Here is a 23,755-nt window from a genome sequence, read left to right as displayed (position 1 = left end):
AAGGCAAGAATGTCTGTTCTCATCATTCTCATTCCACACTGTACTGAAATGCCTCGCTAGTGTCATAGGCAAGAAAGAGAAAAGTTGTAGAGACTGGAAGGAAAGAACAAGCCTCCCTATACTTACAGATGTCATAATGATTTATGTGAAAAACTTTAAAGAATATACAAAAATAGGGAGAAACCAAGATGGCAGCATAGGTATACACCTAAACTGCTGCCTCGCACAACAATTTCAAAACTACAACTAAAAGACAAAACGGACATCATCCAGAACCACAGGAAGGCTGGCTGAGTGGAAATTCTACAACTAGAAGGAAAGAGAAAAGCACACTGAGACTCACAGGAGCTGCAGGAGGCAGAAGTACGGAGGCGTGCGTGCATGGAGAGGCCTGGCAACTGAGTATGCAGCTGGCTTTCTCAATCGGGAGGGAGACAAAAGCTCCTGACTGCACTGAACTCCAGTTCCGGGTGAGACTCTGGGGACCCAGACTCATTCGGGGAGAAACTGGACTGTCTGGCAGCAGGTGAAACTCGATGGCGGCTTTCTCTCAGAGGTGCTTACAGCAATTACTGAGGGACACTGAGACCCAGGGGCCGCTTTGGCAGGGCTGACGTGAAGCCATTGCTGTTTGCTCCACCCTGAGATCCCGCCCCACGAAGCCATTGCTGTTTGTTCTGCTCTAAGACTCTGCCCCATCCAAGCTGAGTGCAGAGGCTTTTGCATAAGAATGGCCTGGTCCTTTGAAATCTAAACTTACCTAACAAACTGCAGCTGAGTCAGTGAGACCCAGAACATCCAAAAGAAGGCCCAAGGCCTTACAGCAGCTTGCATTGCTTCACAGCTAGGCCTCATCTGGGCACCTCCAAAACCCAAACAAAGAAGAGGAATCTGCAGATCTCTTTGTAGCTCCTGCTGGGTGGCCTCAGGCAGAGGCTAAATTAGCACCTCCTTGGAGATCCAAGAGCCAGTGTACCCAGGGGTCAGAGTGGGATCATCCAGATTACAACTCCTCAGATCCATAAGGGACACACTCAGGGGGCAGACTCAGTGAGCACCAAAGCCCCAATGAAGCAAGTCTTGTCTCATAAGGGTGTCTCCAGCACAGAAGTTCTCCCAGCATAGACACAGCTGATCCTCACAGCCAATTGGCCTGGAGGTCAATTCCTCCCAGTGATACCAACAACAATCAAGGCTTAACTACAACAAGACTGTGCACACAGCCCACAAAGGGGTGCACCAAGAGTGTCCACCTCAGGTAACTGGGGAGCCTGAGCCACTGGGCCCTATAGGACATGTAGCACACAAAGCCACTCTATCAACACAGGGAAACAGCCAAAATGTGGAGACAAAGAAACAGGTCACAAATAAAAGAAATGGAGGAAAGCAAACAACTGGATATAGAGTTCAAAACCACGGTTATAATGTTTTCCAAGAATTTTCTAGAAAAGGGCAATAAATTTAGCGAGACCCTTGAGAAGATGAAAAAGGACCAACTAGAAATTAAGCATACACTGACTGAAATAAAAAATAATATACAGAGATCCAACAGCAGAGTAGAGGATTGCAAGAATCAAGTCAAAGATTTGAAATACAAAGAAGCAAAAAACACCCAACCGGAAAAGCAAAAAGAAAAAAGAATCCAAAAATATGAAGATAGTGTAAGGAGCCTCTGGGACAACTTCAAGTGTACCAACATCAGAATTATGGGGGTGCCAGAAGAAGAGAGAGCAAGATACTAAAAACCTATTTGAAGAAATAATGACAGAAAACTTCCCCCACCTGGTGAAAGAAATAGACTTACAAGTCCAGGAAGCGCAGAGAACCCCAAACAAAAGGAATCCAAAGAGGACCACACCAAGACACATCATAATTAACCTTTTGCACTCGGATGTCGAGTGTGACTCCACACAGTTAGCATTAGAATAAAGGAATCGAGAAAAAAGCAAGTGAGTGCAAAGGTTTAAAATGCCAAGAGCAAAAGACAAAGAGAGAATGTTAACCCTTTGCACTCGCTTGCTTTTTTCTCGATTCCTTTATTCTACTCGGGATTTAATTTTTTAAATACCCCAGATTTTACAAAGCGCGGCAGTAGAATAAAAAACTGGAGTTTCTTTTCATACAAACTTATTTATTTGGATTTTTTTATATTTCAAATTATTGATACATTCAAAGAGTATAAAAAGAGCTCCTACCGATGCTAACTGTGTCGAGTCACACTCGACATCCGAGTGCAAAAGGTTAAAAGCAGCAAGAGAAAAACAGTTAGTTACCTACAAGGGAGCACCCATACGATTGTCAACTGATTTCTCAACAGAAACTATGCAGGCCAGATGGGAGTGGTAAGAAATACTCAAAAGTGATGAATAGCAAGAACCTACAACCAAGGTTACTCTAGCCAGCAAAGCTATCATTCAGAATTGAAGGGCAGATAAAGAGCTTCACAGATAAGAAAAAGCTAAAGGAGTTCATCACCGCCAAACCAGTATTATTATATGAAATGCTGAAAGGTATTCTTTAAGAAGAAGAAGAAGAGAAAGGTAAAGATAAAAATTATGAACAACAAATACATATCTATCAACAAGTGAATCTCAAAATCAAGTGAATAAAAAATCTGATGAACAGAATAAACTGGTGAATATAATAGAATCAGGGGCATAGAAAAGGAGTGGACTGACAATTCTCAGGGGGAAAGGGGTGTGAGGGGTGCGGGAAGAGACTGGACAAAAATCATACACCTATGGATGAGGACAGTGTGGGGGGGATAACGGCAGAGGGTGGGGTGGGAACCGGGTGGAGAGGAGCTATGGGGGGAAAAAAGAGGAACAATTGTAATAATCAGAACAATAAAGATTTATTTTAAAAGAATAAACAAAAATATTACTAGGACTAGTAAATACCTTTAATAAGGCCATAGGATACAAACTCAATATGTAAACTCAATTTTTTCCAGCAGCAAATACTTGGAAATGAAAACTTAAAACAATTCCATTGATAATAACATAAAAAAATAAAATACTTAATAATAACTTTAACTAAAGGTTTGCAAGACCTGTATATTAGTAGAAAACAATGCTAAGAGAAGTTAAAGATCTAAATGGATAGATAAATCAGGTGCATGACTTTGAGACTCGATATTGTTGAAAGTTCTCTCCAAATTGGATTATGGTTGTTTATAGTTTCAACATAATTCCAATCCAAATATCAACTAGGCTTTTTGTACAATTGACAAGTTGTTTCTAAAATTTCAATGAAAATACAAAGGACCTAGAATAGCCAAAACAATCTTGAAAAATAAACAACCAAGTAGGAGAACTCCTGATTTTAAAATGTATCAATAACGACAGTAATCAAAATGGTGTGGTATTGAAATCATAGAGAAATAGATCAATGGATTATAATGAAGAACTCAGACATAGATTTACAATCAACCGATTTTTTTTTTTCTTTTTGCAAAGGCAATGGCACCGTCGATGAGAAAGAAATATTTTTTAGCAGATACTTCCTAGAGGATTAGGAAAATGTGTTTTAAAAAAATAAGTCTTGCCCTGGCTAGTTTCTCAGTGCTTAGAGCATTGGCCCATTGGCCAAAAGGGTCCCAGGTTCAATTTCCCAGTCAGGGGCTTATCATCAGTTGTAGGCTCAATGCTTGGCCCTGGTTGCATGCCTTCAGGAGGCAACCAATCTATGTGTCTCTCTCATGTCTATGTTTCTCTCTCTCTCCCTCTCTCTCTCTCTTTTTCTCTCTTCCTTCTTTTTTCCTCCCTGCCTCCCTCCACTCACTCTAGAAATTAGTAGGGAAAAAAAATCCTCGAGTGAGGATTTTAAAAAGTATACTTCACAACACACATAAAAATTAGACCTAGATTATAGACCTAAACATAAAAGCTAAGAGTATAAAGATTCCAGCAGAGTACATACAAGAATATCTTCATGAACTTGAGGTAGGCAAAAATTTCTTAAAGAGGATGCAGAAAGTACTAACCACAAAAAAGAAATATTAACAAATTAGACCGCAAGATTAAAAACCTCTGCTCATCAAAATTAAACATTGAGAATATGAAAAGGCAAGTCACAGATTAGGAGAATATATTTTTAATGCATATATCTGACAGGGGACTTATTTCTAGAATATTTAAAGAATTCTTACAATTCAATAACAGAAAAACACACAACAGAACACGACTTAAAAAGGCACTTCACAAAAGAAGATATACAAATGGACAATAAACATATGTAAAGTTGATATTATCAGTCATCAGGGAAACACAGTTTTAAAAAGCACAATGAGATACCACTCACATCCATCAGAACGGTCACAAGTCAAAGGATTGATAATGTCTTCTGTTGGTGAGGATGTGGAGTAAGTAGAACTCTCATGCGTGGCTGCTGGGAATGCAAGATGATATACCTATTTTGGAAATGGTTTCTAAGTTTCTTAAAAAGTTAAACATACAACTACCCCATCAGGAAACAATTGCAATACTAGGTGTTTGCTCAAGAAAAAGGAGAACATGTGTCCACAAAAACGGGCACAACACAAATATCTATTAATAGGTAAGTGACTAAATAAACTATATATTTATACAATGAGATAATACTTGGTCTAAATAAAGAACAAACAACCAATACTTGCAATAATATAGTTGAATCTGAAAACAAGTGTGTTATACAAATGAGTACATATTCTGTGATTACATGTATATGTAGGTCATGAACAGGGAAGATTGATTTACAATAATTGAAATGAGAACAGTGGTTGTAGTCAGTATGAGCTAGAAGGGAACTTTCTGGAACAATAGAAATAGCTGTCTTGATTGGAGTGGTTGTTAGAGGCGTATTTACATTACTCAAAACTCATCAAATTGTGAGTTTACTGTATTTAAATTTAGCCTCAATAAAAATGTTATTACGAATACATATTGTTTGACCTTCAGCTAGCATACTTATGCTTTCATGTATCCCATTTTATGTTCCAAAGTTGTTCCTCAGAAAATCTATAGCATTACACAAATAGACCATAAAGTAAAAAGATAGTAAGTTAAAAGTCTATTAACATAATGCCAAAATAATTTGGGGGCAAGTAACATAGTTTGTCCCTCAGCAAGTCCACTTTTGAAACATGTTCTTTCTAATCCTATTAAAACTAAAACAAATGGTATTTATTTTATTCTGGTATTGTGTCTCACAAAATAAAACCAAACAAATCATAGTGACTGACTTTAAAAACAAATAAATTAAATTAAATAAAACCTAATCTGTGTTGCTAGAAGTCCAGGTGGTGGCTTCCCTTGGGAGCAGGTTGGAGCTGAGGGGATGTGAGGTGCTCCGAAGAGGACAGCAAGTTCTGTTTCTTGATCTGGGTGCTGGTTGCACAGATTTTCTGCTTGTGAAAAGTTATCAACTTTGCACTTATTTTATTTATACATATATGTACACACATATACACTTTCCTCAATGTCTCTCAGTTATACTTTTATAAAATTAAAAACTAGAGCAAATTATTCCTAGAATGTTAATCAGAGTGAAAGACTGGCAACAATGGATAAATTCAAAATAGAAATTGTTTTTTGAAAGGGAGAAGAGAACAGAAGACAGCAGGAGAAAAGGGAAGGAAGGAAAGAAGGAAGGAAAGGACAGACATCCGGACACAGTTCCTGATCCCTCCGTGGTCCTCATTTAAGGTCAGTCATTATGATCATTTTTGAAATGTGGCTCAGAGCTTCCTAATGTTTATCTGTGAGATCCACGAACAGCAGGGGGATCAGACAGGGCTGTGGATTTGGATGATGCCAGGTTTCTTCTGAATGGTACAGATGGAGGTGGTGATGGAGAGGGAGATGGTGATGTAGATGCAGGTGGTGATGGAGATGGAGATGGTGATGTAGATGCAGGTGGCGCTGGCTACTTCCCTGACCATAGCTGCTCGGTTGGCGGGATTGATGCCCCATAGCAGATTGGCATGACTTTGGCTCTTGGTGAGAATGAGGTCCTGGGGTCTGCAGTTTGCTAGGAACTGCATGCAGGCTGCGGGGCAAGGTGAGGAAAAGGGGACCCGCTTCCGGACGACGCCATCGCTCATCATCATTGGGGTTCGTCTTCATGCTCTTGTTGCATTGGTTTTGCCTCGCTTTCCCATGCCAGGTCTGTCCCATTTTAACAATTGCAGTGTTACACAAGCTTACCGTCTGGTAGGAATCAGGGAAGGAAACGCACAGCTGGGAACTGGATGCCTCTGCTTTCTTTGGGCTCAGAGAGGGAGTGGGGTTGCTGGGTCAGCCTGCCATGGTCTGTGTCTGAGGGGACCAGGTTCTGCTGCTGGGAGCTCATGGGAAATTGGGTCCAAGAGAAAGGAGGACAGTGGGGTGCTGCCGACGGAGGCAGAGGGGCACGGAATCGTGCACTGTGCTCAAGGGGCTCCGTTCTCTCTGGGGGATGCACAGCGGGGATGAGCAGAGGTGCTCAGGGCGCTCAGAAGCCAGACCTGGAGAAGAGCTGCAGGTGTGGGGGTGGGGAGGTTCTGTCGGGGGAAGGACAGCAAGAACAAGGGGCAGCGGCGGGTCTGAGCTCTGAAGCCACACCCAGCACCACAGCGTGGGGAGCAGGTGCCGGCAAGCCCCACCGGAAGCATCACCCCCTTCCTCCTGCACTGCAGCCACCTCTGACCACTGATGCGATTCCGGCAGACACGGGCACCGTTGGCTGGCCATGTCGCCCACCATCTTCGGCAGGAACACGAAAACCAGGGAGCCACACGAGGAAAACCACAGCGAGGTGACGATGCCCCCAACTCCGTCTTTCACAGCTTTCGGCATCTGCCTCTTACGTGGAGCAGAGAGGAGAAGGCGTCCCGTGAGAGACAAGTGTGAACAAAGTGAAGAGAGAGGAGGAAGTGTCCGGAGAACATGTAGAAACAGCCGGCAGGACGCTCTTGGATGGACCCTGTCCGCTCCTGGCGAGTCCCAGCCAGATGTGTACAAAGTTGGTTGTCTCCTCACCTTTTGAACAAATTGAGGTTGATGAAGTTGGAGGTTTTGGTCAGGAAATTGCCAAGGATCCAGTTTGGGGAGCTGCACTTGACCTCATAGGCAGACAGGCTGAAACAGGGGCATTTTACCAGGTCCCAGGCCTGCGCCACAGAACTGAGATGAAACCTGCAGATGCCCAAGATGCTGGTGAGCCGGCCATGGCTGGCGTCCACGTCCCACCGAGGAGGAGGGGCCTCCGGGCAGCCGCTGGGACCCTGGGGACCCACACAGCTCCCTGGGTTCATCAAAGCCAAGAGGAGAACTGGGGTTATTTTTTCAAGAATTGTTGTTATTTGGGGAGAAAGGAAGAAAAAAATAAAACTACCTTTCACCAAATGATTTGATTTGCAGGTGGCCCCTGGGGATACCTGGACTCCCTTTGGTTTCCTGTAAAAGGCGAGTTTTTATTCTCCCCTCATCTGTTCTTGACAAAGAAGCCACAGCCGCAGCTGCAGGTGCTGAAATCTCGCCCCTCCAGGGCTGCCTGCCGCCTGGCTGCTGATTTATTATTAAGATGATCCTTAAATCTTCTTCATTGGGCCAGCCAATCCGCCTCGTCAGAGGGGCCTTGGGAAGCTCTTGACATTCCTCTTGGCAGAACGGGGAGAAATGAGCCCCCAGAAAGCTTGCAGCAAATATCTCTTCCCAGAGAGAAATTTGGGGTGAGACCCTGGGGTGCACCATAGGGGGGGAGGAATATGTCTCTAAATCTGGGCTTAGAGCCCCAGGCCTGGGGGCAGTAGGTTGATGCCACCTTGTGTGCCCCACTATTCTCAGCGGGGACTGGGCACCGCCTTGTCCCCCTCCCTGGCAGGCTCGGTGTTCGCCTTTTCTGTAGGGAGGGAGCAGAGTGCAGCTGGGCTGAGCTAGAGTGGTCCCTGGGGGAATCTCGCTGGAGGAAGTTTATGAGGCCGATAAATATTCCTCAAGCTTCTGTACAAGCTCAGCCCAGATGCATCAGCTGTCGAGCCTCCCACCTCTCACTCCTTTGGAATTGCAGATGCTTCCCTGACAGGTGGGTCTTTCTTTAAATTTTTTTAATTTTTATTTTGGGGACAGAAAGGAGGCCAGATAAGACAGCAAAGGTCCCTTCGTGGTGCCTGCCCGGCGAGATGAAAGCACGCCTCCCGGTTAAGGTTTCCGCAGGTGGAGGGCCCGGTCCACTGGCACCGCGCCAAACGGCAGGAGCACCATTGCCAGGAGCGCTTCGGGCACCTTGTCCTCTGAGAGTGACGTGGCGGGGCCAGCGGCTAAGTGAGTCTACTGCGGCCAGAAAGCCAGAAAGCGGCGTCGGAAGAGGGCCAGGCCTGAGCAGACATCGGGGCTCAGGGAGACATCGCCCTCTTTAGCCTGGATTTCAGAGGTCCTTCCACCCCCACACCTGAGCTTGGCACTAGCCTTTCATTTCTGCTGGCCTCATTCTGCTCACCCCGATACAGGGGTCCCTCCTCCACGGCCCCAGGAAATGGTGGGGGACCCATTGCTCCTCTTTCTCTCTTGTTCTCCTTTGACTTGGCCCTCAAGGCCTTGGTCTGCTGTCTCCTGACTCCAGAAAACTCCCCTGGCCTCCCCTCCCCTGCACACCCAGGACCGTGCTGGCTGCATGGCCCTGGGATCCTGGACATCCTCTGGCTCAAGTGTGGTTTGCAGTTCGCAGATGTATGTCCCACGTCCTCAATTGAATGCGCAGTCCCTTGATGGCTGGGGCTGCCTTGAGCACTTCTGTGGGACCAAGACACAGGTGGACATTGACCCGAGATCCCAAGCTGGCGGGGGCTTTGCCTGCTCCCAGTGTCTGAACTCAGGCCTGACTGAGAGTCCTGAGGGGCAGTCTGGTCTCTCCCTCCAGCCCCATTCTGGTTGGCAACCGTCCCCGTTCTTGAGTGGATGGTCCAGGCCTTGATGAATTCTCAAGGGAGGCCAGGAGCCCTGGGCAAAGAGGAGGTGGCAGCACAGGGCCCTGAGTGAAGCCCACAGTCAGCTCGGTGAGGGACCTGTGCCTCGCGCTGCAGCCCAGCCCCGGCTGTATCTGGCTTTCACCTTAATTAGTAGGAGATTTTCAGAGAAGCAATAAAACAACGACATAGCAACTTGGACAGGGCATGGAAGGCAAGAGCCATTTCAGTAATGGAGTCAGTGGAATTGCTATTCTAAGAAGAGAGGGAGAGGGAGACCACTCTTTGCTATTAAGAGCCGAGGGCAAAGCTGTCCTGTCGTCTGCCTGGTTATTAAGGATAACTGATGGCCACCCCACCTCCAACAACACAGGAAAATTACAGCTCCATGAACCCAGAGTTCTGGACAGTGGTTCCCAGAAAGCCTAAGTGCTGAGCACGGCAGTCTCAGAGAGGTGCGTGGGCCCGGGCTCGCTGGCTCTCCCTAGCGGCCCAGGCCCCAGAGAGGATGATGACCAAGTCCAGCCCTCCACCGGGAAGAGAGGACACACGTGTCATGTGCCGGGCTGGCCTGGGGCTGGGTGAGGTTGTAGAAGAGCTGGGGTGGGATGGTGGGTCCTGTAGGGGAGAGGGTGATGTTGATCGCCACCCTCCTGGTGGGAGCACACCTTGGCACCAGCTAGAAGGTTCTGGGAGCTCCCTGGTTTGACACATGGGGCAACTAAGGACTAGACACGAGTTCATTTTCCCAAAACTTGTATTTGTAAGAAGCACAGAAGGAAGCTGTTCTGGTGTTTGAGTAGATGCCATGCCTCTTTCTCTCAACACCTTCATGTCCACCTCGGTGAGGGCTGGCTGCCCACGGTTGGACCTTGTAACTCTAACCCAGTCATAGGCTCCCGAGGGTCTCACCCAGGGGCGACTCAGATACAGAATGAAGACTCTGAGTGGTAGGATGGCGCCAGGTTCTGGTCCTCACTGTTCATCACAAAGCAAGTACCCTGCTTCCGAGCTCCAGGTTCCTCACCTGCCCACCTGGAAGGATGCGCCCGGGCCTGGCTGGGGCCGTGGTGCCGTAGCGCTGGGATGGATGGGATGCAGCATTGGGGACGGGAAAGCACGTGTTTGATTATCTGTGGTATACGGAGAGCCCTACAGATGAGCAAGGGAACGGGGTGCGGGCAGTGGAAGGATACGTGGTAGGTAGGATGACAGTCAGTGGATGGGTAGACGGGTAGGTGGGATGGTCAGCAAAGGCTCTCATAGTCTCCTAAAAATGTTGATCTGGGGGCCACTCCAAAACCAAACAGGTGACTCTAGGCCCCAGGAGGGTCTCCCTAGCGGCCCAGGGATGGGAACGGGGCATGAGGTACCAGAGTTACCTCCACTGTTCTTCTCCACACTGTGCGCCCCATCCTGGGACCCAATGTCAGGGTACCTCAGCCTGAGAGTGAGGTTTAGTTGTGTGTTCCCTACACCTAGATGGTGCCCGCACAGAGGAGCAAGCCAGCGGTGCCCAGGGGTGCTCGGGGGAGAGCCAGCTGGGAGGAGGGTGCGCCAGCGCCGTGGACAGCGGGTGGCCAGTTCTGACCTCTGAGTCCTGTCTGGGTCACTTCCCCACCATCCAGCCTTCCGTGGGAGAGAAACAGAGGAGAGACAAGGATATGGCAGGAGATGGAGAGGAGGTTTCCTGGAAGGGACAGCAAAGGTGTTGGGGAGAAGGCTCTGAGGTGTGCAACAAGGTGGGGCGGGGGCGAGGGGCCCTGAGGCCACCAGGGGGAGGTCGGGACCAGGGGGCGGGCTTGCTGTGCTGGCAGGCACCACACAGGCGGTGCAAGGACGCATTCGGCCGACCTGTGGGAGACCTGCACCGAAGAGAGCTGCTTAGGAATTCAGCCCCTGCTCACACCCCTGTGGGCGTTTCCCCGGGGACAGGAAAGTGTCCAGCCCAGTGATTTAAAACTTCACTAAGTAGAAAATACACTCAAACAGCAGAAACATGGAGGCTGCAGCCGATGTCAGCAACGTCATTGTCAGTCGCTGCCGTTGTGATGGCCCCAGGAGGAGACAGGTCCAGGCATGGAGCCTGTTTCCTCACCTGGGTTTTTGGGATGGTTACTCTGTCCTTGGCCAATGCCCCTCTCATTGTAATCGCTAACAAATGGCGACCGTGGAGAATGAAGCCTATAGGCGCCACTCCTCTGAGGCCCATGCACGTTCACGCGGGGCCGGGAAAGAGGATGAGCGCCTGCAGGAGGCCGCCCAGGAGTCAGCATCCTGCCTCTCAATCCCAGTTACCTTTGGCAGAGAAAACGGCTTTCTCCTTTGGAGGGTTTGCTCCAGAGAAAGAATCCAAACCGTGGCAAATATTGACCATGAGAGTGGCCTAAAAGGTGGAGGAGAGAGAGGCAGAGTCGTTGCAAATGGTCTGATCAACACGTGAGTGTGCACACACGGACACACGCGGACACACACATGCACACCCAACAGCAAGCAAGTGCCAGGCAAGCACTTGGCAGTGGTCGGCAAACTCATTAGTCAACAGAGCCAAATATCAACAGTACAACGATTGAAATTTCTTTGGAGAGCCAAATTTTTTAAACTTAAACTCCTTCTAACGCCACTTCTTCAAAATAGACTCGCCCAGGCCATGGTATTTTGTGGAAGAGCCACACTCAAGGGGCCAAAGAGCCGCATGTGGCTCGCGAGCCGCAGTTTGCCGACCACGGGTATAGGCTCACAGGCTCCACAAGTGTGAGGTTGCCAAGCCTTTCGAGTGCAAGATGGTAGAAACTAAAAGTTAGAAGTATAGGAATCCTTTTAGGGGAATTCCATTTTATTGGACTCAGCTATAAGCAGTAAATTGAAATAGATCGGTTTCATTTGTAATTAGATGGGTCTACTTATACATAAAAAATACTGTATGGACTTTTGAAAGCATATCCTTCCACTGGATTTAAATAGTCCTTATAATAGTGTTTATTGGTTCTAACACAAATCTTTCTTCCTAGCTCATACAGTGTAGGCTATCACAGTGTAAGGAGCCTGACTGGACAGAGTCCAGCTGGCTGCTTCTTCCCATGGGGGTATTCTGAGGAGGGCACCCCGATCCCGAAGGCTCCCCTCCCCCTTGTGCAGGCCTTGGGGGCAGGGGAGGGCGGTTCATTCACACAGGCTTCTATAAATGGTGTGATGGGAGAAACAGCCAAAGGAGTAGTACTTAACTTTCACTCTAATTCATCTCATGGACAGACTGTCCTCACGTTGACAAATGTTGCATCTGAGTCAGAAAGTGCACCAGAGAAAGAGCTGGTAGCAAGTCACATCCAAGATGCCAAAGAATTAAATTAAATTACGGTAATGGAAATCTGCATTGCCAGAGCCCACTGGGGGAAATCCACAAGTGTTTACTGTGCACCTACTATGTGCAGGGTGCCATGGGAGCAGCCATTAATCGCTTCACTGGGCTCCTGAAAGCTAATGTACCCTTGGGAGAGTCTGATTGCCAGCCGGGGAAGTGTTAGGGTTCCCCCGCCACATCACGAACTTGGTTCTAGCACTTGATACGCTGCCTTGAAATCATGTCACAGGTGTGAGGAATGGATGGGATGCTCATGGGAACCGTGCTTCTTCTGTTGACAGGAGCTGGGTCTGTGAGGGGCCTTGGGCGTCACCTTGGCACCTACCTCTGTGTAGTAGATTGTTGCTATCCACAACCGCTTGGAGGGCCTTGGGACTAAACACATGGCACACAACACAGACAGGATGGGGGGAACCATGGAGAGGAGGGAAGTGGGGAGCATGTAATTCAGAATGATCACAGGGTAGCAGGGCAGCTGACTGGGGCGCAGCCACCTGGTACAAGTGAAGGTCAGCTTCACCAGGCCTGGCAGGCTCCTGTAACCCTGTCCGACTGTTCCAGCACAGCCTCCTGGGCATCCTGGAGGGACGGAGAGACCTGCTGCCAGGCCAGGCCAGACAGGACCCTGGCCTTAGATGTGCTGGGCATGGCCCTGCCTTGAGAATACCCAATAGGAAAAAATAACTCCACTTTTTGGAACTCTGCATAGGGAGCAGTTTTTTACTTTCCTGGAGTACTCAAAGTTTTCTGTCTAACAGGCACTCCCCAGACACATTAAAATATATTTGAGATTTGCAAAAAACTCGAACACTCACAATTTCTCTATTGAGTAAAGTATTTTAAAAACAAGTAAACAACTTCAAAGAACCACTTACTTTGCCTCCTAGAGTGTCTAGCATAACACCTTTTAGCTTAACTTGCTAACTCAAGGACAGCAATTTGGACTGCTGCACTGAGTAAGAAAATTGGGCTGGTTTCTGTCTTGAGTTGCAGATACTTCTTCCTTCTAAGTTATCGATCACTGGCAGGCAGCATACTAAAATGAGGTTTTCTTCTAGACCTTCTGGCCTTTTTTATTCTCTGAATGGGTGGGATATAACAGGAAGGCTGAGGGTCTCTTGACCGTGCCCAGAGTAGGGTCCTCCCTATATTCCTACATGTACCTTTTCCCATCCTGGCTGACCCCCAGCAACTGTTACCATCTCTGTGACCTCTCTAAACCCAAAGACATAATTTTTTAAATCTTTTATTCTTAAACACAAAATTGTTTCTTTAATTTTTTATATTTTAATAGTTTTCATGTGTTAAAAGTATTACATAAGTCTCCCTTTCCTTCCCCGATTGCCCCCCTCCAGCCTGCCCTGCCCCCTGCGCCATTGTCTGTGTCCAAGGCTTATGTATATATGCATACAAGGTCCTTGGTTGATTACCTCCAAACCATCCACCTCCCCTGCCTTCTCTCTGAGAATCCCCAATCTGTTCCATGCTTCCATGTCTCTGGATTCTCTCTGTTCATCAGTTTATTGTGTTACTTAGATTGCACATATAAATGCGATCATATGACACTTGTCTTTCTCTGACTGACTTATTTCACTCAGCATGATACTCTCCAGGTCCCTCCATGCTGTCTCAAAGGGTAAGAGATTCTTCTCTTATACCACTGCATAGTATTCCATGCTGTAAATGTACCACAGCTTTTTTATCCACTCATCTACTGATGGTCACTTGAGCTGTTTCCAGATCTTAGCTATTGTAATTGTGCTGCTATGAACATAGGGGTGCATACTTTCTTTCTGATTGGTGCTTCTGGTTTCTTAGGATATATTCCTAGAAGTGGGATCATGGGGTCAAATGGCAGATCCATATTTCATTTTTTGAGGAAACTCCATACTGTTTTCCATAATGGCTGCACCAGTCTGCATTCCCACCAGCAGTGTACTAGGGTTCCCTTTTCTCCACATCCTCACCAGCACTTGTCATTTGTTGATATTAGCCATTCTGACAGGAGTGAGATGGTACCTCATTGTCATTTTGATTTGCATCTTTCAGATGAATAGTGACTTTGAGCATTCTTTCATATGTCTCTTGGCCATCCTATGTCCTCCTTGGAGAAGTGTCTATTTAGGTCATTTGCCCATTTTTTAATTGGCTTCTTTGTCTTCCTTCTGTTAGGTTGTATGAGTTTCTTGTATATTCTGGATAGTAACCCTTTATCAGGTGAATCATTGCCAAATATATTCTCCCATACAGTGGGCCCCTTTTCGTCTTGTTGATGGTTTCTTTTGCTGTGCAGAAGCTTTTTATTTTGATATAGTCCCTTATGTTTTGTTTTGTTTTGTTTTGTTTTGTTTTGTTTTCATTTATTTCCTTTGCCCTAGGACAGTGGTCGGCAAACCGCGGCTCTGGAGCCACATGTAGCTCTTTGGCCCCTTGAGTGTTCTAACGCCACTTCTTCAAAATAGGCTTGCCCAGGCCGAAAACCAACTTCTGCGCTTGGGCCACGAAGTTTCAATCACACTGTACGTGTGCGCCCGTACGTGGTATTTTGTGGAAGAGCCACACTCAAGGGGCCAAAGAGCCGCATGTGGCTCGCGAGCTGCGATTTGCCAACCATAGGAGATGTATCAGTAACATACTGCTGTGATAGATGTCTGAGATTTTGCTGCCTATGGTTTCTTCTAGGACTTTTAAGGTTACCCACCTTTCATCCCTGGAATAAACCCCACTTGGTCATGGGTATGATCTTTTTAAGATATTGCTGGATGTGATTTGCTAATATTTTGTTGAAGATTTTGCCATCTATGTTCATCAGAGATATTGGCCTGTAATTCTCTTTCTTTGTAGTGTCTTTATCTGGTTTTGGAATTAGGCTAATGTTGGCCTCATAAAAAGAGCTTGGAAGTGTTCCTTCCTCTTGGATGTTTTGGAATAGTCTGAAGAGTCTACGTGTTAGTTCTTCTTTGAAGGTTTGGTAAAACTACCCTGTGAAGCCGTCCAGACCCAGGCTTTTGTTTGCTGGGAGTTTTGTTTGTTTGTTTTTTTTTTAATTAATGCTACTATTTCATCAGTTGTTGGCCTATTCGTGTTTTTTGATTCTTGGTGATTCAGTTTTGGGAGATTGTATTTTTCTAGGAATTTGCCCATTGCATCCACATAGTCCAGCTTGTTGGCATCTAGCTGTTCATAGGATTTCCTTACAACCCTTTGTATTTCTGTGGTGTCAGTGGTTAGTTTCTTGCTTTGGTTTCTGATTTTATTTATGTGGGTTCTCTCTCTTTGTTTCTTGATGTGTCTGGCTAACGGTTCATCAATTTTGTTTATCCTTTCAAAGCACCAGCTATTTATTTTTTTAAAAATTCTTTATTGTTGAAAGTATTACATATTTCCCTCTTTCCCCTCAATTGAATCCCTCCAGCCTACCTCCATTCACCCCAGGCATATGGCATTCAAGTTCTTAGGTTGATTACCTCCCACCAACACACCCTACCCCACCTTCCAGTTTGAGGAAACTACATACTGTTTTCCATAATAGTCGCATCAGTCTGCATTCCCACCAGCAGTGTACTAGGGTTCTCTTTTCTCCACATCCTCGCCAGCACTTGTCATTTGTTGATTTGTAGATGGCAGCCATTCTGACAGGTGTGAGATGGTACTTCATTGTCGTTTTAATTTGCATCTCTCTGATGGTCAGTAACTTTGAGCATTTTCTCATATGTCTCTTGGCCATCTCTATGTCCACATTGGAGAAGTGTCTATTTAGGTCCATTGCCCATCTTTTAATTGGGTTGTTTGTGTTTCTATTGTTAAGTTGTATGAGTTCCTTATATATTCTGGATATTAACCTTTATCATATGTATCATTGCCAAATATATCCTCCCATACAATGGGCTCCCTTTTCGTCATCTTGATGGTTTCTTTGCTGTGCAGAAGCTTGTATTTTGACGTAGTCCCATTTCTTTATTTTCTCCTTTGCTTCCTTTGCCCTAGGAGATGTATCTGTAAACATATTGCTGCAAGAGATGTCTGAGATTTTGCTGCCTGTGAATTCTTCTAGGACTTTTAAGGTTAACTGACTTATATTTAAGTCTTTTTTCCATTTTGTGTTTATTCTTGTGCATGGTGTAAGTTGGTGGTTAGTTTCATTTTTTTGCATATATGTGTCCAATTTTCCCAGCACCATTTATTGAAGAGACTGTCTTGCTCTTGCCTCCTTTGTCAAGTATTAATTGAGCATAATGGCTTGGGTCGACTTCTGGGGTCTCTGTTCTGTTCCATTGATCTATATGCCGTTCTTTTGCCAGTACCAGGCAGTTTTGATTACGGTGGCTTTGAAGTATAACTTGAAATATATGTTATTATGATTCCTCCGACTTTGCTCTTCTTTCTCAATATTGCTGCAGCTATTCGGAGTCCATTTTGGTTCCGTATAAATTTTTAGAGTTTTTGTTCTAGATCTGTGAAATATTCAGTTGGTATTTTAATGGGGGTTGCATTGAATCTTTAGATTGCTTTCTGTAGTATGGACATTGTAATGATGATAATTCTACCAACACATGAACACAGGATATTTTTCCACCTGTTTCTATATCCTTCTGTCTCTTTGTTCATTGTCCTATCGTTTTCTGAATACAGGTCTTTTGCCTTCTTCGTTAAGTTTATTCCTAAGTGTCTTAATTTTTTTGTTGCAATGGTAAATGCGATTGCTTGTTTAGTTTCTCTTTTGAGAATTCATTATTGGTGCATAAAAAAGCCATTGATTATTGGATGTTAATTTTGTATCCTACTCCATTGCCAAATTCATGGATTAAATCTAGTAATACTCTGGAAGAGTCTTCAGGGTTTTCTATGAACAGTATCATGTCATGTGGGAGTAATGAGAGTTTTACTTGCTCCTTTCCAATTTGGATGCCGTTCTTTTCTTCTTGTTGTACTAGTAGCCTGTTTGCACGAAGATTCGTGCAATAGACCTTCATTCACCTGGCTGCCTGCACCAGTTTTCTGCCGGCACCAGGGACCCAGGCCTTGGCTGTGGCCACCGCCTTCTGCCTTCTTTCAGGGTCCGGGCTTGGCCCCGGGCGGTGGCCTTGGGCTCGGCGGCACCCAATATCCCTGCTAAGGATCGCAGGAGCTGACCCCCAGTGGTTTCCTGCGATCCATGCAGGCTCCCCGCTGGTACCCGAGGCTTTCCCGATTTGGGCTCTGCCACACGACAATGTCCCTGCAACAGTTTCCTGGTGGGCGTGGTGGGGGGGCGTGGCTTGGTTGGGGGGCGTGGCTTGGGTGTAGCGAAGGTGTGGTCAATTTGCATATTTGTCTATTATAAGGTAAGATGATCTCTGTGGCTAGGACTTCCAGTGCTATGTTGAATAAGAGTGGTGAAAGCAGACATCCCTGTCTTGTTCCTGTTCTTAGGGGAAATGGTTTTAGTATTTGTCCATTGAGTATGATGTTCACTCTAGTCTTGTCATATATGGCCTTCATCATGTTGAGATATGCTCCCTCGGTTTCCACTTTGCTGGAGATTTTTTCTAAAATGGGTGTTGGATTTCGTGGATTGCTTTTTCTATGTCTATTGATATGATCAGGTGATTTTTGTCTTTAAATTTGTTTATGTGATGTATCACGTTTATTGATTTGCGAATATTGTACCAACCTTGCATCCCCGGAATAAATCCCACTTGGTCATGGGGTGTGAGCTTTTTAAGGTATTGCTGGATGCGATTTGCTAATATTTTGTTGAGAATTTTAGCAACCATGTTCATCCAGGGATATTGGCCTGTAATTCTCTTTCTTTGTAGGGTTTTTATGTAGTTTTGGAATTAGGGTAATGCTGGCCTCATAAAAAAAAAAAAAAAAGCTTGGAAGTGTTTCTTCCTCTTGGATGTTTGGAATAGTATGAGAAGTAGAAGTGTTAGTTCTTCTCTGAAGGTTTGGTAAAACTCCCCTGTGAAGCCGTCTGACCCGGGCTTTTGTTTGCTGGGAGTTTTTTGATTACTGCTTCTATTTCATCCGTTGTTGTTGGCCTATTCAGGTTTTTTGATTCTTGGTAATTCAGTTTTGAGAGATTGTATTTTCCTAGGAATTTGTCCATTTCTTCTACATTGTGCAGCTTGTTAGCATATCGTTGTTCATAGGATTTCCTTACAATCCTTTGTATTTCTGTGGTCTCAGTGGTTAGTTCTCCGCTTTGATTTCTGATTTTATTTATTGGGATACTCTCTCTTTGTTTCTTGCTGAGAATGCCTAATGGTTCATCAATATTGTTTATCCTTTCAAAGAACAAGCTATTATTTTATAAATAAGTCTTTATTGTTTAAAGTATTACATATGTCCCTCTTCCCTCTCCCCCCCCCCCACCCATTGGCTCCCTTGAGCCTGCCCCCATCCACCCCTCTGCATCTATGCATTTAAAGTCGCTGGCTGATGACCTCCCTCCCCCCCCCCCCACCCCAGCCTTCCCTCTGGGATTCCACACTGTGTTTCAGGCTTCCACGTGTCTGGATCTACTCGGTTCATCTGTTTGTTTTGTTACTTAGATTCCACATATGAGTGTAATGATGTGATACTTATCTTTCAATGACTGTTTCACTCAGCATGATACTGTCCAGATCCCTCCATGCTGTCTCAGAGGGTAAGAGACTCTTTTTTTTTTTTTTTTCCATTGCTTAGTATTCCATGGTGTAAATGTACCACAGGTTTTTTATCCACTCATCTACAGATGGGCACTTGGGCTGTTTCCAGATCTTAGCTATTGTAAATTGTGCTGCTATGAACACAGAGGTGCATACATTCTTTCTGATTGGTGCTTTGAGTTTCTTAGGACATATTCCTAGAAGTGGAATCACTGGGTCAAATGGCAGATCCATATTTAATTATTTGAGGAAACTCCATACTGTTTTTCATAATGGCTGCACCAGTCTGCATTCCCACCAGCAGTGTGCTAGGGTTACCTTTTCTCCACATCCTCACCAGCACTTGTCATTTGTTGATTCCTTGATGGTAGCCATATAACCAGGTCTGAGATGGTATGACATTGTCCTTTTGATTTGCATCTCTCAGATGAATAGTGACTTTGTGCATTCTTTCATATGCCTCTTGGCCATCTGTATGTCCTCTTTGGGGAACAGTCTATTAGGTGCTTTGCCCATTTTTAATTGGATTGTTTGTCTTCCTTTTGTTAATTTGTATGAGTTCCTCATATATTGTGGATAGTAACCCTTTATGAGATGTACCATTGCTAAGTATGTTCTCCCATACACTGGGCTCCCTTTTTGTCTTGTTGATGGTTTCCTTTGCTGTGCAGAAGCTTGTATTTTGACGTAGTCCCATTTCTTTATTTTCTCCTTTGCTTCCTTTGCCCTAGGAGATGTATCCTTAAACATTTTGCTGCAAGAGATGTCTGAGATTTCGCTTCCTATGGTTTCTTCTAGGACTTTTAAGGTTAACCGACTTACATTTAAGGTTTTTTTCCACTTTGTGTTTATTCTTCAGTGTGGTGCATGTTGGTGGTTAGTTTCATTTTTTTTGCATGTATCTGTCCAATTTTCCCAGCACCATTTATTGAAGAGACTGTCTTGACTCCATTGTTCGCTCTTGCCTCCTTTGTCAAGTATTAATTGTGCCTAATGGCTTGGGTTGATTTGTGAGTTCTCTGTTCTGTTCCTTTGATCTCTATGCTTGTCCTTGTGCCAGTACCGGGCTGTTTTGATTACGGTGGCTTTGTAGTATAACTGAAATATCTGTTATTGTGATTCCTCCAACGTTGCTCTTCTTTCTTCAGCTATTTGGAGTCTTTACTGGTTCATTATTAATTATTGAAGTATTTGTTCTAGATCTGTGAAATATGCTGTTGGTATTTTAATAGGGGTTGCATTGAATCTGTAGTTTGCCGTGGGTAGTAGGGACATTTTAATGATGTTGATTCTGCCAACCCATGAACATGGTATATTCTTCCACGTGTTCGTATCTCCTTCAGTCTCTTTCTTCAGAGTCCTGTAGTTTTTGGAATACAGGTCTTTTTCCTCTTTGGTTAAGTTTATTCCTATGTATTTTAATTTTTATGTCACAATGTAAATGGGATTGCTTCTTTAGTTTCTCTTTCTGAGAATTCATTATGAGTGAATAAAAAAGTCATTGATTTTTGGGTGTTGATTTTGTATCCTGCTCCACTGCCAAATTCATGGATTAAATCTAGCAGTTTTTTGGTGGAGTCTTTGGGGTTTTCTATGGACGGTCTCATGTCCTGTGCAAATAATGATTTTTATTTCCTTCTTTTCTATTTGGATGCCTTTTTTCCTTCTTGTCTGATCTCTGTGGCTAGGCCTTCCAGTGCTATGTTGAATAAGTGTGATGAAAGCAGACCTTCCCGTCTTGTTCCTATTCTTAGGGGAAATAGTTTTAGTTTTTGCCCATTGAGTATGATGTTCACTATAGGTTTGTCATGTATGGCCTTCATCATGTTGAAATATGCTCTCTCTATTCCCACTTTGCTGGGAGTTTTTATCAAGATTGGGAGTAGGATTTCACTGAAAGCTTTTTCTGCATCTATTTATAAGATCATATGATTTTTGTCTTTCAATTTGTTTATGTGAGGTACATGTCTATTGATTTGCCATTATGGTACCAGCCTTGCATCCCCAGAATAAATCCCTCTTGGTCATGGAGTATGATCATTTCAACATATTTCTGGATGCAATTTGGTAATATTTTGTTGAGGATTTTAGCAACCATGTTCATCAGGGATATTGGCCTGTAATTCTCTTTCTTTGTAGTGTCTTTATCTGGTTTTGGAATTAGGGTAATGCTGGTCTCATAAATGAGCTTGGAAGTGTTCCTTCCTCTTGGATGTTTTGGAGTAGTTTAAGGAATATAGATGATAGTTCTTTTTTGAAGGGTTGATAAAACTCCCAGACCAGGGCTTTTGTTTGCTGGTTTTTTTTTTTTTTTTTTATTACTGCTTCTATTTCATCAGTTGTTGTTGGCTGGCTCAGGTTTTTTTATTCTTCCTGATTCAGTTTTGGGAGACTATTTTTCTAGGAATTTGTCCATTTCAATCACATTGTCCAGCTTGTTGGCATATAGTTGTTGATAGGATTTCCTTACCATCCTTTGCATTACTGCGGTGTGACTGGGTAGTACTCCACTTTGGTTTCTGATGTTATTTATTGGGTACTCTCTCTTTGTTTCTTGATGTGTTTGGATAACGGTTCATCAGTTTTGTTTATCCTTTCAAAGAACTAGCTCTTTTTAAAATATAATAATAATAATATTTATTTATTTTTGAAAGTATTACATATGTCTCTCTTCTCCCCTGCCCCCATTGAATCCTCCAGGCAGCCTTTGTCCACCCCCATGGATATATATATAGGTCTTTGGTTGATTACCTCCCACCCACCCATCCACCCACCCCAGTCTGCCCTCTGAGATTCCACACTCTGTACCATGCTTCCATGTCTCTGGATTCACTCTCTTCATCAGTTTATTTTGTTACTTAGATTCCACATATGAGTGCAATGATGTGATACTTGTCTTTCGCTGAATATTTCAGTCAGCATTATGCTGTCTAGATCCCTCCATGCTGTCACAGAGGGTAAGAGATTCTTATTTTTTTTACTATTGCATAGTAATCCATGGTGTAAATGAACCACAGCTTTTTTATTGACTCATCTACTGATGGGCACTTGGGCTGTTTCCAGATCTTAGCTATTGTAAATTGTGCTGCTATCAACATAGGGGTGCATACCTTCTTTCTGATTGGTGCTCTGGGGGGTCTTAGAATATATTCTTAGAAGTGGGATCACGGGGTCAAATGGCACATCCACACTTAATTAATTCAGGGAACTCCATGCTGTTTTCCATAATGGTTGAACCACTCTGCATTCCTATCAGCAATGTACTAGGGTTCCCTTTTCTCCACATCCTCACCAGCACTTGTCATTTGTTGATTCCTTGATGGTAGCCACATAACCAGGTCTGAGATGGTATGACATTGTCCTTTTGATTTGCATCTCTCAGATGAATAGTGACTTTGTGCATTCTTTCATATGCCTCTTGGCCATCTGTATGTCCTCTTTGGGGAACAGTCTATTAGGTGCTTTGCCCATTTTTAATTGGATTGTTTGTCTTCCTTTTGTTAATTTGTATGAGTTCCTCATATATTGTGGATAGTAACCCTTTATGAGATGTACCATTGCTAAGTATGTTCTCCCATACACTGGGCTCCCTTTTTGTCTTGTTGATGGTTTCCTTTGCTGTGCAGAAGCTTGTATTTTGACGTAGTCCCATTTCTTTATTTTCTCCTTTGCTTCCATTGCCCTAGGAGATGTATCCTTAAACATTTTGCTGCAAGAGATGTCTGAGATTTCGCTTCCTATGGTTTCTTCTAGGACTTTTAAGGTTAACCGACTTACATTTAAGGTTTTTTTCCACTTTGTGTTTATTCTTCAGTGTGGTGCATGTTGGTGGTTAGTTTCATTTTTTTTGCATGTATCTGTCCAATTTTCCCAGCACCATTTATTGAAGAGACTGTCTTGACTCCATTGTTCGCTCTTGCCTCCTTTGCCAAATATTAATTGTGCCTAATGGCTTGGGTTGATTTGTGAGTTCTCTGTTCTGTTCCTTTGATTTCTATGCTTGTCCTTGTGCCAGTACCAGGCTGTTTTGATTATGGTGGCTTTGTAGTATAACTGGAAATATCTGTTATTGTGATTCCTCCAACTTTGCTCTTCGTTCTTGAGATTGCTGTAACTATTCAGGGTCTTTGTTGGTTTCATATTAATTGTTGAAGTATTTGTTCTACATCAGTGAAATAATTCATTGGTATTTTAATATAGGGATTTCATTGTATCTGTAGCTTGCCGTGGGTAGTAGGGACATTGTAATGATGTTGATTCTACCAACCCATGAACATCGTATATTCTTCCACCTGTTTCTATCTCCTTCAGTCTCTTTTTTCAGAGTCCTGTAGGTTTTGGAATACAGGTCTTTTGCCTCCTTGGTTAAGTTTATTCCTAAGTATCTTACTTTTTATGTTGCAGTGTAAATGGGATTTCTTGATTAGTTTCTCTTTCTGAGAATTCATTATTGGTGTATAAAAAATCCATTGATTTTTGGGTGTTGATTTTGTATCCTTCTCCATTGCCAAATTCATGGATTAAATCTATTAGTTTTTTGGTTGATTCTTCGGATTTTCTATGTACAATTTCATGTCCTGTGCAAATAATGAGAGTTTTATTTCCTCCTTTCCAATTAGGATGCTGTGTTTTTCTTCTTGTTGTGTGATCTCTGTGGCTAGGACTTCCAGGGCTATGTTGAATAAGAGTGGTGAAAGCGGACATCCCTGTCTTGTTCCTGTTCTTACAGGAAGTGGTTTTAATATTTGCCCAGTGAGTATGATGCTTGCTCTAGGTTTGTCATATGTGGCCTTCATCATGTTCAGATATGCTCCCTCTATTCTCACTTTGCTGGGAGTT

The 23,755-nt window shown here is 44.1% G+C and overlaps 1 long non-coding RNA gene across 1 annotated transcript in view; it reads left to right on the top strand.

The window, feature by feature from the left end:
• LOC114231433 (uncharacterized) overlaps positions 1-23,755 on the top strand; it is a 133,142-nt gene that overhangs the window by 14,351 nt on the left and 95,036 nt on the right. The window contains exon 3 of the long non-coding RNA XR_008557774.1: positions 5,578-5,684. This is a non-coding gene — a long non-coding RNA (uncharacterized LOC114231433). The remainder of the gene's footprint in view (positions 1-5,577; positions 5,685-23,755) is intronic.

Source organism: Eptesicus fuscus, chromosome 12, assembly GCF_027574615.1.
Source record: "Eptesicus fuscus isolate TK198812 chromosome 12, DD_ASM_mEF_20220401, whole genome shotgun sequence".
NCBI classification, from domain to species: domain Eukaryota; kingdom Metazoa; phylum Chordata; class Mammalia; order Chiroptera; family Vespertilionidae; genus Eptesicus; species Eptesicus fuscus.
This window is presented reverse-complemented; position numbering and strand designations above follow the sequence as displayed.